Source organism: Bubalus bubalis, chromosome 24 (assembly GCF_019923935.1).
Source record: "Bubalus bubalis isolate 160015118507 breed Murrah chromosome 24, NDDB_SH_1, whole genome shotgun sequence".
Lineage (NCBI taxonomy): Eukaryota > Metazoa > Chordata > Mammalia > Artiodactyla > Bovidae > Bubalus > Bubalus bubalis.
The window spans coordinates 30,853,757-30,870,098 of record NC_059180.1 but is presented as its reverse complement, the minus strand read 5'-3'; positions in this window follow the sequence as shown (position 1 = coordinate 30,870,098).

The window sequence follows — 16,342 nt, the reverse complement described above, 5'->3', positions numbered from 1 at the left end:
CCACTCATGAGTGTGATATTTATTACTGTCACCTGACTGTGATGGCTGGCCTTCTAGATGGGCCCCAATACTCTCCACTTCCCGGTATTCAGACCCAGTGTGGCCTCTTCCCACAATGCACTGATACCAGGATTGGATTCTATGACCAACAGCATATGGCAGAAGTGATGGTAAACCACCTTGAAGATTAGATTTTAAGGGACGTCCTGGTGGTCCAGTGGCTAAGACTCCATGCTCCCAATGCAGGGGTGCTGGGTTCAGTCTTGCTTAGGGAATTAGATCCTAGCAGCAGCAACTAAAAATCCCACAAATAAGACCCAGCACAGCCAAATAAATAAATAAATATTAAAAAGAAAAGATTAGGTTTTAAAAGACTAAGACTCCCTCTTGGAGATTCTCTTTGGTCACTTACTTCAGGGGACACCAGCCACCATGTCATAAGGACCCCCTAGACAGCCTACGGAGAGACCCATGTGTTGAGGACAAAGGCCTCTGACCAACTGCCAGCAAATAAGAGTCACATGAGTGAGCTTGGAAGTGGATTCTGCAGCTTTCAGATAATTACTGTCCCAGCCAATAGCTTGACAGCAACTTAATGACAGACGGCCTGAACCTCTCAGCAGAGCTGCTCCTATATCTGCAACCTTCAGAAAATGTGAGATAATAAAATTTGTTTATTACTTTCACATTTTGGGGTGATTTTTTTACACAGCAGTAAATTACTAGTACATTCTCATAGTTCCATAAGCATGGAGACCATGGCTATGATGTTCACCACTCTATTGCCATAGTCTATAGGAAGGCTCAACAAAGATATTTTAGAATTTGTCAATCAAAAAATGGCTCCAGGTGCTTTCTTGGTGGTCCAGTGGCTAAGACTCCTTGCTGCCAATGCAGGGGGCCTGGGTTCAATCCCTGGCCACAGAACTAGATCCCGCATGCTTCAGTTAAGAGTTCACATGCCACAGCTAAGAATTTGCATGCTGCAACTAAGATGTGATGCAGCCAAACAAGCAAATAAATATTTGTTTAAAAATGCTTCTCAAGCACCTCCTCTGGGCTGGCACTGGACTAGGAAAGGGAGATACAGTGGAGAAGGGGATGGTGTCCTGTCCTCAGGGCATCTACATTCCAGTGGGATTTGGTGAATAAGTGAGAAGTGGAGTCTAGAAAGAGGAAACAGTTGGAGCAAGAGTGGGGAAGCTTGGAACACAGAGACGTGTGGTGAGTTAGAGAGGATTCAGTCATGAGCAAAGGGGGTTGGGGCTTCTCTGGCTGTGCATGGGCCTTAGGGAGGTCATGAACTCATTAGCCTTGTGTGTAAAATGACATGCAGATGTGCCTTTGGGACATAGAGGGATTCTACATGACATTAAAGTCTCAAAAGGAAGGTAAAGGATAATTGCTGTCATTGTTCAGTTGCTAATTCATGTCCAACTCTTTGTGACCCCATGGACTGCAGCACACCAGGCTTACCTGTCCTTCACTATCTCCCAGAGTCTGTTCAAATTCATGTCCGTTGAGTCATTGATGCCATCCAACCATCTCATCCTCTGCCACCCTCTTCTTCTTTCACCTTCACTCTTTCCCAGCCTCAGGGTCTTTTCTAATGAGTCGGCTCTTCACTTCTGGTTGCCAAAGTATTGGAGCTTCAGCACCAGTCCTTCCAAAGAATATTCAGGGTTGATTTCCTTTAGGATTGACTGGTTTGGTTTCCTTGCTGTCCTAGGGACTCTCAAGAGTCTTCTTCAGCACCACAGTTCGAAAGCATCAATTCTTTGGTGCTCAGCCTTCTTTATGGTCCAACTCTCATATCCTTTCATGCCTACTGGAAAAACCATAGCTTTGACCATATGGACCTTTGTTGGCAAAGTGATGTCTCTGTTTTTGAATATGCTGCCCAAGTATGTCATAGCTTTCCTTCCAAGGAGCAAGTGTCTTTTAATTTCATGGCTGCAATCACCATCTGCAATGATTTTAGAGCCCCCCAAAAATAAAATCTGTCACAGCTTCCACTTTTTCCCCTTCTATTTGCTGTGATGTGACCAGATCCCATGATCTTAGTTTTTTTTTTTTTTTAAGAATAATAAAGTATATTAGGCCTAGATGAATGCTATAGGTGAGTGCTGTGGACTGAAAGTTTGTGTTCCACATCCTCCCCTCCTCACATTCATAAGATGAAACCCTCACCCCCAAGGTGATGGTATTTGAAGATGGGGCCCTAGGGAGGTGATCAGATCACAAGGGTGGATCCCTCATAATTGAGACTAGTGCCCTTGTAAAAATGTAAGAGATAGCTTGCTTCCTCTTTGCTCTCTGCCATGTGAGGACACAATAAGAAGGTTGTTGCTGTTGTTCAGTCTCTCAGTCGTGTCCCACTCTTTGTGATCCCATGGACTGCAGCATGCCAGGCTTCCCTGTCCTTCTCTATCTCCCAGAGTTGGTTCAAACCCATGTCTATTGATTCAGTGATGCTATCTAACTATCTCCTCCTCTGTTGTCCCCTTCTCCTCCTGCCTTCAATCTTTCCCAGCATCAGGGTCTTTTTCATTGGGTCAGTTCTTCACATCAGGTGGCCAAAGAATTGGAACTTCAATTTCAGTCCTTCTAATGAATATTCAGGGTTGATTTACTTTAGGATTGACTCATTTGATGTCCTTGCAGTCCAAAGGACTCTCAAGAGTCTTCTTTAGCACCACAATTTGAAAGCATCAATTCTTCAGCATTCAGCCTTCTTCATGGCCAATGAGTAGGTGTGTGTTAAGTCACTTCAGTCATGCCTGACTCTTTGCGACTCCATGGACTATAACCCACCAGGCTCCTCTGTCCATGGGGTTTTCCAAGCAAGAATACTGGAGTGGGTTGCCATTTCCTTCTCCAAATAAGAAGGTGGCCATCCACAAATTAGCAGACTCCAGATCTGCCAGCATCTTGATCTTGGACTCCCAGCCTCCAGAACTGTGAGAACTAAATGTCTTTTGTTTAAACCACCCAGTCTGTGTTCACTGGTTCTATCAGCCCAGACTAAGGCAGGGAGGCAGGTGGTGGTCTTCCAATACAGCCAGTTCCTATCCTTGTGGGCAGGAAGGCAGAATGGGGAGAAAGTTGGACTTTGGGTTTAATTATGTGCTCTGACATCCACCATCTGCAGACTGTGGACAAGCTACCATCTGAAGCCTCAGATTCTGCACCTGTACACTGAGTACTAGAGGAACGGCTTCATTTTCTCATGAAAATGGAATAGGACATGGATGTTAAGCTCTGAGCCCAGAGCCTGCTGCCCAACAAAGGCCTACTGACAGCTGTTAAGATCCTTAATGGGGTGAAAGAGATTTGAGTTCTGATGTCTTTTTTCTCAGGGCTTTTCTGGTGGCTCAGTGGTAAAGACTCTGCCTGGAATGCAGGAGCCCCAAGTTTGATCCCTGGGTTTGGGAAGATCCCCTGGAGAAGGAAACGGCAACCCACTCCAGGATTCTTGCCTAGGAAATCCCATGGACAGAGGAGCCTGGGAATCTACAGTCCATGGGATCACAAAGAGTCAGACACAACTGAGCAATTGAGCACACATGCATTTTTTCTCAATACTTTTAAATGAAAAAATTTCAAATATAATGAAACATTGTAAAGGCTTTGCAATGAACACAAACATACCCACCACCCAGGTCATACCATTAAAGTTTTGCTGTATCTGATTTATCATAGAGCTATCCGCCACTGTCTACCAGACAGCGGTGTTGCCTGACTGATGTTCTCAGACTGTAATTAAAAATCTTTACTAGTTAAGAATCATTAATTCTTCAAAGCTCAATGGAACTCTGGCACTGAGGAATTCAAACAAGTCCCTTGCTCTTTTTCCTTTTTAAACAAAAGCACATGGTGAAATTTATCATATCAATGAATATTTGTACCTGCTCTAATCCTTTAGGTATTGAACGATTTTCCTTTCTCCTGGGTTCGATTTCATGACAATAAATGGTACCCAGCGCACACTGCTATATTTAAAACGGATAACCAACAGGGACCTGTTGTGTAGCACTGGGAACTGTGCTCAATGTTATGTGGCAGCCTGGATGGGAGGGGAGTCTGGGGGAGAATGGATACATGTATATGTATGGTTGAGTCCCTTCCCTGTTTACCTGAAACTATCACAGTATCCCTGCCTGGAGAATCCCATGGACAGAGGAGCCTGGTGGGCTACAGTCCATGGAGTGGCAAAGAATCGGACATGACTGAGCACGCATGAACATCACAGCATCGTTCATCAGCTATACCACAATACAAGATAAAAAGTTTAAAATAAATAAATGGTACCTGGGGGCACAATGATTGCATTGGTGGTTTGAGCTGAATTTCTGACACTTAGCAAACTCACCCCAAAGTAGAAAACTGGCTTTTGAGCCCTTGAAGAGCCCAAGTTGAGAGGAGATCTGCGAGGTGTGTGGGACAGAGAGGCAGAGACGTTTCTGATTTCTAGCTCTCCAGGATCCGGTGTCATCATCATCAGACAAACCCATCATGCACTGAAAGGGCATCACAATTATCAGCCCTGTTGGGGGGGATGTTGCTGAACTGTCTACACAACATCAACAAGCTTGTTTTCTTAAATGGTAATGAGAGACTCTCCACAGGGGAGCTAGTTCATAACGATGCTCCCTATGACACCGCTCCCTGAGCACAAACCAGCCAGACAGGAAACTGCGACCAGCAGGGCAGAGGCTGCCACTAATTAGACATGACATCAGCATTTAGACTCCGCTGGCCAGTGATGTCGGGAGCAGTAAATTAAGCTAATGAAACTTTCTTTTCATCTGCACCAGGAGCTGTGGCAACTTTGAAGGTAAGTGGGGTTGGTTCAGAAACTCCCGCTGGATATCTTTGTGGAGATGTATGATTTTATTGGGCTTCCCTGGTGTCTCAGTGGTAAAGATTCCGCCTGCAATGCCAGAGACTCAGCTTTGATCCCTGGGTTGGGAAGATTCCCTGGAGGAGGACATGGCAAACCACTCCAGAATTTTTGCCTGGAGAATCCCATGGACAGAGGAACCTGGTAGGCTACAGTCCATAGGGTTGCGAAGAGTCAGACACAACTGAGGCTACTTAGCATGAATGCATGTGACTTTATTGCTAGAATTTGTTGGAAGGGAGAAAAATACTTAACTAAGTTGTATTAATTAAATGGATAAACTTGGTTGTGTGTGTCAGGGGAGACATAATTTTAGAATGGGAGTTGCTTTCCAGGCTATGACTCCAAGAGTCATAGGAAGGACTTCCTATGTCAACAAGAGTCAACAGAAGGACTTCCGTGTCGGAGGACGGCTGGGGTCCTACTTGGTGACATGTCCCCTGCTGTGCAGCTGAGGGGGGGATCTTTGTTGTTTACACCCCTTCTACCACAGAGGACCCCTTCTACCACAGGGGGCTGGAGACTTGTCCCCTGCCAGACCCCAGGAGGACCACTTTGAGTCTTGGTTCAGTGTGGAGGTCATGGGTTCTGGAACCACACAGCTGGATTTTGATTCCCAGCCCTGCCATTTATAAGCTGTGTGTTCTTAGAAAGTTCCCCCATGCCTCTGAGTCTCCATTTCCTTATCAGTAAAATAGAGATAATAAAAGTACTTACCTTGGACTTCTCTGGTGGTTCAGTGGGTGAGAGTCCATCTGCCAATGCAGGGGACATGGGTTCGATCTGTGGTTTGGGAAGATTTCATATGCCGTGGAGCAAGGAACCCCATGTGCTGCAAGTACTGAGCCCGTTTGCTGCAACTACCAAAGTCCATTCGCCTACGCCTGTGCACTGCAATGAAGAGTAGCCTCCACTCACCACAGCTAGAGAAAGCTCAAGTGCAAAAATGAAGATCCAGTGCAGCCAAAAATACATAAATAAGTAAATAAAAAATTTTAAAAATATCAGTTTATCAGTCAACTTCTAAAAAAAAAGTACTTATCTTAGAAGGGTTGTTTCAGCATTCAGTGAGTTCAGGCGCGTGGAGTGATCAGAAGAGTGATGGGTCATTCAGCTGACCTCCTCGGCTCCTTTTTCCTTTTGAGCCCGAATTGTAAAAATGCCAACTGCGTGCATGTGTGTGCTCTCACTTCAGTTGTGTCCGGCCTTTTGCAACCCCATGGACTGTAGCCCTCCAGGCTTCTTTGTCCATGGGATTCTCCAGGCAAGGATACTGGAGTGGGTCACCATGCCCTCCTCCAGGGGCTCTTCCTGACCCAGGGTTCAAACTCGAGTCTCTTCAAGCCTGCCTTCCTTCTGCCCTAACCCCCTCTGCTGCAGCCCTTCTCACGTCTGTTGTAACGATGACCAGTGACGTTATGCTGGGAAGTCAGGAATACAGATATATTTTATAAGGAGCCAACCTAGGAGGCTCAACACAGGAGGGGTTGGGGGTGGTGTGGGCCTTCATAATACACTACTGGGCTTTATGTGGGGGTGGGGGTGGGGAGTCCAACTGTGATGTTTGATGATTCGCATCCTTATCCTCTACACGTGCATATTCTGCATCTAATATGCTAACACATTAAAGAATAAACTCATTTCGACTTTACAGGGAAGGTACTATATTGTACTCATTTTAAAGATCAAGAAACAAAGTCCCGCCAAAAGGACCTTACCTGCCCAAGGCCACAGAGCTACTGAGTGAGTGGCAGAGCCAGGAGTCAAGCCCAGATGGGCTGACTTGGTCCCATCAACATGTTTTCCTTCTGGGCCTGGAAAGACCCACTGGAGGGAGGGAGATGGGCTGGGAGGCTGTGGCAATGGTTCAGTGACTTGGATGGAAGCCGCGGCTACATGGATGCCACTTGCTGAGGGCCCACTGTGTGCCTGGCACACGGTTAAGTGCCAAACATGCATTGCTTAGCTTAATCCTCTCCGAGATACCCTTATCATCCTACAGATAAGGACGTGAAAGTCTGCAGGGGCTAAAAACACACAATGTCGGGCAACCACTAGTGACCAGATGGTACCCACTAGTGACCAGATGGTATCCACTAGTGACCAGATGGTATCTGGGTCCAGAGTCTGCACTGGGGGCTGTCACTACTGTGGCCCCTGGGGGTCACTGCAGTGTTGAGGGTCGTGAGAGATTGGACACGGGGCAGTGGGAGAGGGAGAAGCTGGTTTCTGATTCTTGGCAGATGGTAGGGAGTTGTTGGCACTTGTCAAGGCAGGGAACAACAGAAGCGGAAGTGGTTTGACAAGGGAATTGAGTTCTAGAGATGTCGTGCTTGAGTCCTCACTGGACCACTGTTATGGGTCTGGTTGGCACTTGAAGGCTGTGACTCATGGGCTTAGAAGGTCATCGCATTTTAAAAATGGTGTATGTGGGCACTGTTATCACAAAAGTGACAACTGACGCTTCCTAAGACAGAAAGGGGCAGAGAGGGCTGTCCCGGATGCAGGAAACATCAACGTTTAAATCGTCTCACTGCTCCCCATCAGTGGCCAACAAGAGGCTGTCCTGTCCCCAGGGCCTCATCACGTTCTCCGACAGGCACTGGAGACCAGGGAAGTGGAGGCCTACATGGTAAGTACAGGACAATGTTATTGACAAGGCTCTTCAGGAAAACTGTGACAGCAAAAATAGGTGGTTTAGGGACACAATGTTCCAGTTTGATAGTTTTCACAAGAAGCAAATCCAGAGAGTCTTTCAAAGACATTGTAAGAGATGAAATGGATGAATTTCTCCATGAAAACTTGAAAAGAACAGCTTCACAGCTCAAAGAGAGACTTTGATAGACCTGGGAGTAAGCCACACCTTGAATATGCCCTCCTTCAATGTCTTCAATCCCATAGGGTCTATCTGGGGCACAGATCCTATGAAAGCCAGATGGTTACCAGTCTATACAGATGGTGGCCTTTGCCTAACAAGACAGAGGTGAACTGAGAAAGTCTAACCCCCTCACAGTGAAGCACAAGCAGAGAGCAACTCTGAGAAATGAATTCACAGGACACAGAATATGCCTGTCAATGAATCAATCAACCCCAGGCTCCTCCACTCTTAGCATCACCAACCTGTCCACCCTCCTCCCTCTTATCTCATGGCCAAGGCTGTGCTCCTCTTCAGTGTTCCTGGCCCATCAGTTATTTCCCTTCCAACTCCCACATTTTTACCCACCTTCTCTTGATTGCTGCTGCCTCTGTTAACATGCTTAACCCACACTTTCTCCACTTTGCCCTCAGCCTACTCCCTTCCTGAGGTCCCTGGAAAAACTGGTCTTTGCTGATTCACTTTCTTACTATTCACACCTTCAGCAGTTTATTGGGTGGTGTCCAGTTAGGCACGCATTCAACGTCACTGATGGTCCTAAACCCAAGCTCCCTGTATTTCTTTGTGATTGGTGCTGGTAATTGGGTTATATCACTAGTTTTTCTGGTTCTGGCCAAACCAGATTCTGGATGACTGGAGAATGTTTCCCAATGATTGCCTCTGGGCAGTAAAGGCCCACCCCACCAACTCTGTCTTCCTGTCTTTGAACATGGTTCTATGAGGATGTGATGCTCGGAACTGTGCAGCCATCTTGTCAGTAGGAGTCGTGAAGTCCTCAACACAGAACCCTGACACACTGAGCTGCTGGAACATCTCAAAACCACTGACTTCAGGACTCAGGACTGATGTTGTATTAAAAAAAGTGTACCCCAGCTTGTAAAGTCACTTCTGATCTGATATTGTTACCATCAGCTAGAAGCATTCCAATCGATGGAGTGTGTGCACTTTTATAGATGAGGAAACTGAGATGCAGTGAACTGTGCCAGACAACACAGCCATGGCACAACCTGAGAGCCTGGATCCAAACCTGGGTCTGACTTTGGAGGCACAGCAGTTCTGGAAACAGCACATCACAGGACAGAATGCCTCCCTGGCAAACGCTGAACACAAACACTGCTCTCTCCCAAGCTGGAATAAGTCCTTCTTTTCTAAAATTATTTCTAAACAACTTTACTGAGATACAATTTATGTAAAATAAACTGTTAAGCCGCACATACTTACAATATTTAATTCAATGAGGTTTGGCAGATTACACACCTGTGAAACAGCCACACAGGAAGATACAGATCACACTTTTCTCACTCCAAGTCTCTTTGTGCCCCCTTTTCAAGCCATATTTGCCTCCACCCCATTCCCTAGCAACCACTGACGTGTTTCCTGTCACTATAGATTAGTTTGTATTTTCTAGACTTTTATGTAAATGGAACAGACTTAAATGTACGGGAAAAATGTGGCTTCTTTCACTCAGCAAGATATCTTTGCGTCTCATCTGTGTTATTGCATGTATCAGTAGTTTTTTTTTAATGATGAGTGGAAACAGTGTCAGACTTTATTTTTCTGGGCTCTAAAATCACTGCAGATGGTGACTGCAGCCATGAAATTAAAAGACGCTTACTCCTTGGAAGGAAAGTTATGACCAACCTAGATAGCATATTCAAAAACAGAGACATTACTTTGCCAACAAAGGTCCATCTAGTCAAGGCTATGGTTTTTCCAGTGGTCATGTATGGATGTGAGAGTTGGACTGTGAAGAAGGCTGAGTGCCAAAGCATTGATGCTTTTGAACTGTGCTGTTGGAGAAGACTCTTGAGAGTCCCTTGGGCTGCAAGGAGATCCAACCAGTCCATTCTGAAGGAGATCAGCCCTGGGATTTCTTTGGAAGGAATGATGCTAAAGCTGAAACTCCAGTTCTTTGGCCACCTCATGCGAAGAGTTGACTCATTGGAAAAGACTCTGATGCTGGGAGGGATTGGGGGCAAGAGGAGAAGGGGATGACAGAGGATGAGATGGCTGGATGGCATCACTGACTCAATGGACGTGAGTCTCAGTGAACTCCAGGAGTTGGTGATGGACAGGGAGGCCTGGCATGCTGTGATTCATGGGGTTGCAAAGAGTCGGACATGACTGAGCGACTGATCTGAGTACCCCATCATAGGAATATACTGCATTTTGCTCATTCATTCAGTTATTGATGGGCATTCAGGCTGTTTCTAGTTTTAGTTATTATTACAAATAAGGTACTATGTACAAATTTTGGAGCTTAAGTATGTCTACAACTTTCTTAGGTAAATATTAGGCTCGTGCAAAAGTAATTGTGGTTTTGTGTTGTTGAATTTGCTGCTTGATATTGGAATATATTCTTAAATAAATGTGGTTATGTTGTACATCATTTTAATGTGGACTTCTCGCTTTGTGTTTTTTTTTGATAATGACATTACTTGCTGTCCATTTTACATTTATTTTAGACTATATAAATGATGTTAGACAAAAAGCAAATTCGAGAGACTTTTATTTGAGTTCAAAATGGGTTGTAAAGCAGCAGAGACAACTCGCAACATCAACAACACATTTGGCCCAGAAACTGCTAATGAATGTACAGTGCGGTGGTGGTTCAAGAAGTTTTGCAGAGGAGACAAGAGCCTTGAAGATAAGAAGCATATTGGTCAACCATCGGAATTTGACAATGACCAATTGAGAGCCATCATTGAAGCTGATCCTCTTATAAACACACAAGTTACAGAAGAACTCAACATCAACCATTCTATAGTCCTTAGGCATTTGAAGAAAATTGTAAAGGTGAAAAAGCTCAATTAAGTGGGTGCCTCATGAACTGACCACAAATCAAAAAGAAAAAAAAAAATCATCATTTTGAAGTGTTGCCCTCTCCTATTCTATGCAACAACAATGAATCATTTTTCGATCGGATTGCAATGTGCGACAAAAGCAGATTTTATATGATAACCAGTGATGACCATCTCAGTGGCTGGACTAAGAAGAAGCTCCAAAGCACTTCTGAGAGCCAAACTTGAACCAAAAGAAGGTCACGGTCACTGTCTGGTGGCCTGTTGCCCTCCTGATCAGCTACAGCTTTCTGAATGTCAGCTAAAGCATTACATAAAAGTACGCTCAGCAAATCGATGAGATGCACCAAAAACTGCAACGCCTGCAGCCAGCATGGGTGAACAGAATGGGCCCAATTCTTTCCCATGACAATGCCTGACGACAGGTCACACAACCCACACTTCAAAAGCTGAATGAATTTGACTACAAAGTTTTGCCTCGTCTGCCATATTCACCTGACCTCTCACCAACTGACCACCACTTCTTCAAGCGTCTCAACATCTCCGTTTGCAGGGAAAACACTTTCACAGCCAGCAGGAGGCAAAAAGTGCCAAGGTCTGTCGAATCCCAAAGCATGGGTTTTAATGCTACAGGGACAAACAAACTTATTTCTCATCGGCAAAAAAATGCGTTGATTGTAACGGTTCCTATTTTGATTAATAAAGATACGTTTGAGCCTAGATACAATGTTTAAAATTCGTGGTCTGAAACTTCCATTACTTTTTCATCAACCTGATACCTAGGAATAAAACTGCTGTGTCATATGGGGGACTTTCATTTTTTAAGAAATTGTACAGGATTGTACAATCCTATCATGCTTGTTCCAGTACTCTTGCCTGGAGAGTCCCATGGATGGAGGAGCCTGGTGGGCTGCAGTCCATGGGGTTGCCGGGAGTCGGACACGACTGGGCGACTTCACTTTCGCTTTCCACTTTCATGCATTGGAGAAGGAAATGGCAACCCACTCCAGTATTCTTGCCTGGAGAATCCCAGGGACGGGGGAGTCTGGTGGGCTCCAGTCTGTGGGGTTGCACAGAGTTGGACGCAACTGAAGCGACTTAGCAGCAGCAGCAGCAACATGCTTGTACAGGATTTTTGTTTATTCAGTACTCACAGAACACTTCTGGTACTTCTGCTCATTAGGTTTTTTTTTTTCCCCTCCCCACATGAAACAATTTTGGGAAACGCACTGGGTGTACTACAGTGTAACTCAACTCTGACATTATCTACCTAGAGAGCAGGTCAGATTCCAAAGGTTAAGGTTCAGTGCCACAAGACTGCCTCACTGCACTTCAGATGCAAGTCCAGGTCCTTCTGTGCTTCTGACCGATCAGCTCTAAAGTGGAGGTTCCCACAATGCCCTTGTCGGGTTCAACGAAATTTGCTATAGGGCACGTAGAACTCGGGTAAACATTTCACTTACTAGATCACTGGCTTATTATAAAAGGATATAACTCAGGAACATCCAGATGCACAGGGCAAAGTGTGTGGGAAGGGGCGCACAGCTTCTGTGCTCTCTCGGGTATGTCACTTCCAGCACCATCACCCGTCCTTTGGGTTTTCATGGAAACTCTGCTACCTGGCTGCTGCTGCTGCTAAGTCACTTCAGTCATGTCTGACTCTGTGTGACCCCATAGACGGCAGCCCACCAGGCTCCCCCATCCCTGGGAACCTCCAGGCAAGAACACTGGAGTGGGTTGCCATTTCCTTCTCCAATGCATGAAAGTGTAAAGTGAAAGTGAAGTCGCTCAGTCGTGTCTGACTCCTAGCGACCTCATGGACTGCAGCCTACCAGGCCCCTCCATCCATGGGATTTTCCAGGCAAGAGTACTGGATCGCTTATGGTGGTTGATGGTGGTTTAGTCGCTAAGTCATGTTCCACTCTTTGCAGCCCCATGGACTGTAGCCCACTGGGCTCCTCTGTCTGTAGGAGTTCCCAGGCAAGAATACTAGAGTGGGTTGCCATTTCCTTCTCCAGGGGCTCTTCCTGACCCAGGGATTAAACCCAGGTCTCTAGCATTGCAGGCAGATTATTTGCTATCTGAGCCTCAGGAAGCCCCAAAACATCACTTGCTGGTGATTAATTCAGTCTCCAGCCTCCTGGCCCTCCCCTGAGGATGGGGCATGGGCCTGAAAGTTCCCACCTTCTAATTTGGTTCCCTGGGCAACCAGTTCCAATCTATCGATTTCTAAAAGTTGCCTCATTAGACAGTTCAGTCCAGTCACTCAGTCGTGTCCAACTCTTTGAGACCCCATGTACTGCAGCATGCCAGGCTTCCCTGTCCTTCACCAACTCCCAGAGCTTGTTCAAATTCATGTCCATTGAGTTGGTGATGCCATCCAACCATCTCATCCTCTGTTGTCCCCTTCTTCTCCTGCCCTCAATCTTTCCCAGCATCAGGGTCTTTTCAAATGTATCAGTTCTTCACATAAGGTGGCCAAAGTATTGGAGCATCAGTCCTTCCAATGAATATTTAGGACTGATTTCCTTTAGGATTGACTCATTTGATCTCCTTGCAGTCCAAGGGACTCTTAGGAATCTTCTCCAACACCACAGTTCTAAAGCATCAATTCTTCAGCACTCAGCCTTCTTTATAGTCCAACTCTCACATCCATACCTGACTACTGGAAAAACCATAGCTTTGACTAGATGGACCTTTGTTGGCAAAGTAATATCTCTGCTTTTTAATATGCTGTCTAGGTTGGTCATAGGTTTTCTTCCAAGGAGCAAGTGTCTTTTAATTTCATGGCTGCAGTCACCATTAGTAGTGATTTTGGAGCTCAAGAAATTAAAGTCTCACTGTTTCCATTGTTTCCCCACCTATTTGCCATGAAGTGATGGGACTGGATGCCATGATCTTAGTTTTCTGAATGTTGAGCTTTAAGCCAACTCTCCTCTTTCCCTTTCATCAAGGAATCCTTATCTCTCTGCATTTAAGAAATTCCAAGGGTTTTAGGAATTTTGCTTGGGACAGGGATGAAGACCAAAAGTATATTTCTTATTATGAATCACAGTATCACAAGAATTGTACCAAAGTCTCACTAACATTTGGTATTGTCAACCTTTTACCCTTTCAGCAATTTTACTTAGTGACAGATAGCACTGCACTCTAGTTTTAATTTGTACTTCCATGTGGGCTGTGATGGTGAGCATTTTTCATGTGTTTGTTAGCCTTTCATATATTTTAAGTGTCTGTTCAAATATTTCATCCATCTTTTTTAGTAACCTTTTTAAAATTGAGTTGTAACGGTTCCTTACATATTCTGGATACAACTATGCTGCAAATATATCATTCCAGTATGTAGCTTGCCTTCTGATTTCTTAGTGATGTCTTTTGAACAGCAGAATCTTTTTAAAGTTCAATTTGGTGATATTTTGTATTTGCTGAGAGTTTGGAATTTGTAAACTTCTATCTTTTACCAAATATGTGAATTTGCTGGCTTTAGGTCTTCAAATATATTTTTGCTCCATGAGTCCCCTTTTGGGGACTCATATTAATTACAAGCCCCTGATACTGGGAAAGACTGAGAGCAGAAGGAGAAGAGGGCATCAGAGGATGAAATGGCTGGATGCATCACCAATGCAATGGACATGAAGTTGGGCACACTTCGGGAGATGGTGAGGGACAGAGAGGCCTGGCATGCTGCAGTGCAAGGGGTTGCAAAGAGCTGGACACAACTGGGTGAATAACATTACCTGTATGGGGGCTTTCTTGGTGGCTCAGACGATAAAGCGGAGAAGGCAATGGCACCCCACTCCAGTACTCTTGCCTGGAAAATCCCATGGACAGAGGAGCCTGGTGGGCTGCAGTCCATGGGGCTGCTACAAGTCGGACACAACTGAGCGACTTCACTTTCACTTTTCACTTTCATGCACTGGAGGAGGAAATGGAAACCTTCTCCAGAGTTCTTGCCTGGAGAATCCCAGGAATGGGGGAGCCTGGTGGGCTGCCGTCTATGGGGTCTCACAGAGTTGGACACGACTGAAGCGACTTAAGAGCGGCAGCAGCAGCAGACGATAAAGAATCTGCTATATTTGCTTCCCTGGTGGCATAGAGGTAAAGACTCTGCCTGCCAATGTAGGAGACACAGGTTCAATCCTTGGGCTGGGAAGATCCCCTGGAGAAGGAAACGGCAACCCACTCCAGTATTCTTGTCTGGAAGATTTCATGGACACAAGAGCCTGGCAGGCTACAGTTCATGGGGTCACAGAGAGTTGGATACAACTGAGCACACACACACTTTACCCGTATATTAGACCTTTTGACATTGTCCCACAGGCCCCTGAGGTTTTTTTTCCAAACTTTTTTTTCTTTTATTTATTTTATTCAATATTTATTTATTTAGCTGTGCTGGGTCTTAGTTGTGGTATGAAGGAGCTAGTTTCCTGCACAGGTATAGAACCTGGTCCCCCTGCATTGGAAGCATGGCGTCTTATTGACTGGACCACTAGGCAAGTTCCTTCTTTAAGCTGGGTGATTTCTATTCACCTATCTTCATGTTCATCCATTCCATTCTGATATTAAGCCCATTCAGGAAATTTTAAAATTTCAGATATTGTTTTTTGATTCAGAAATTTCGATTTGGTTATTTTTATACATTTTATTTCTTAGATGAGATATCCTTTATGTTAATTTATTATAAGCATATTTTTTACTTCTTTTTAGCATTGTTTTCATAGCTGCTTTATTGCCCCAGTGTGATAATTCCAACATTTGGGATATCTTGGGATTGACTGCTTTTTCTTTTGAGAGTGGCTCACATTTTCTTGTTGTTTTTGTTTGCTTTTTGTACATCATGTGATTTGGATTGCATCCTGGGAATTGTGCATGTTAAACTGTGGAGACTTGGGATTCTGTTATATTCCTCTGAAGAATGTTGAGGCTTTTGCTTTAGCAGGCTGTTAACTTGATTAGACTCAAATGGTAAGTTCTTTGTTGATTGCCCTTAGCAGCAGTTCAAATAGCAGTTCAATTCTTTAAGCTTCTGCTGTTCAATCTGTACAGTTCATGTATTCTTAGAGTTAAGCCAGAGATTTGTACAAAGTTCACTTAGAAAATCAGGAGATTAAGATTACCATCCCCAGCTGTCTGGGATTCTTCACTCTCCAGTGACCTGGGCTTCCTCCCTGGTGTCTCTGGTCAAATAGATGGTAGGTTTGGGAGAAACCTTTATCCATCTCAGCTGACTGCTCTACAACTGTGGTTAACCCTCAGGGCAAAGTGAAGGGGGGAGAGGGAAAGTTCTGAGCTCCCTGCTTCTGTTCATGCTCCAAATGACCAAGAAGGATTTTTAAGTTCATAGTTATCAGCAGAAGGACTGGTCTGTGGGAACTAAACCACTCAGCTCTGAGTAAAGCTCATTCCTTTTTCTATTTCTTCAGTGTGGACCAGTCTGAACTTAAAAAAAAAAAAAAATTCCTCTTCACCCCTTCTGTGACTTCCATCTGTCTTTTCCTGTGCTGAAACAAAGATGTTCCCTAAAGGTCTATTTTAAGGTTGTGACCTTAAGGCTCTTCCAGGACTGCTAAATTTTCTCAGGAATCTCATTCATTCACATAACCTTTCTGGGAAGCACTTCCACGATGCATTTTTCACTTCTTTTGAGGCCCTCACTTGGATTTCCAGCCCTCTCTTTTCCCATATTCCCTTTGGTCTGGAATCAGTCCCTTCTCTGGGCTCACCTGCTTTGTTTACCGGTACAGTATTTGTTCAGTAAACAGG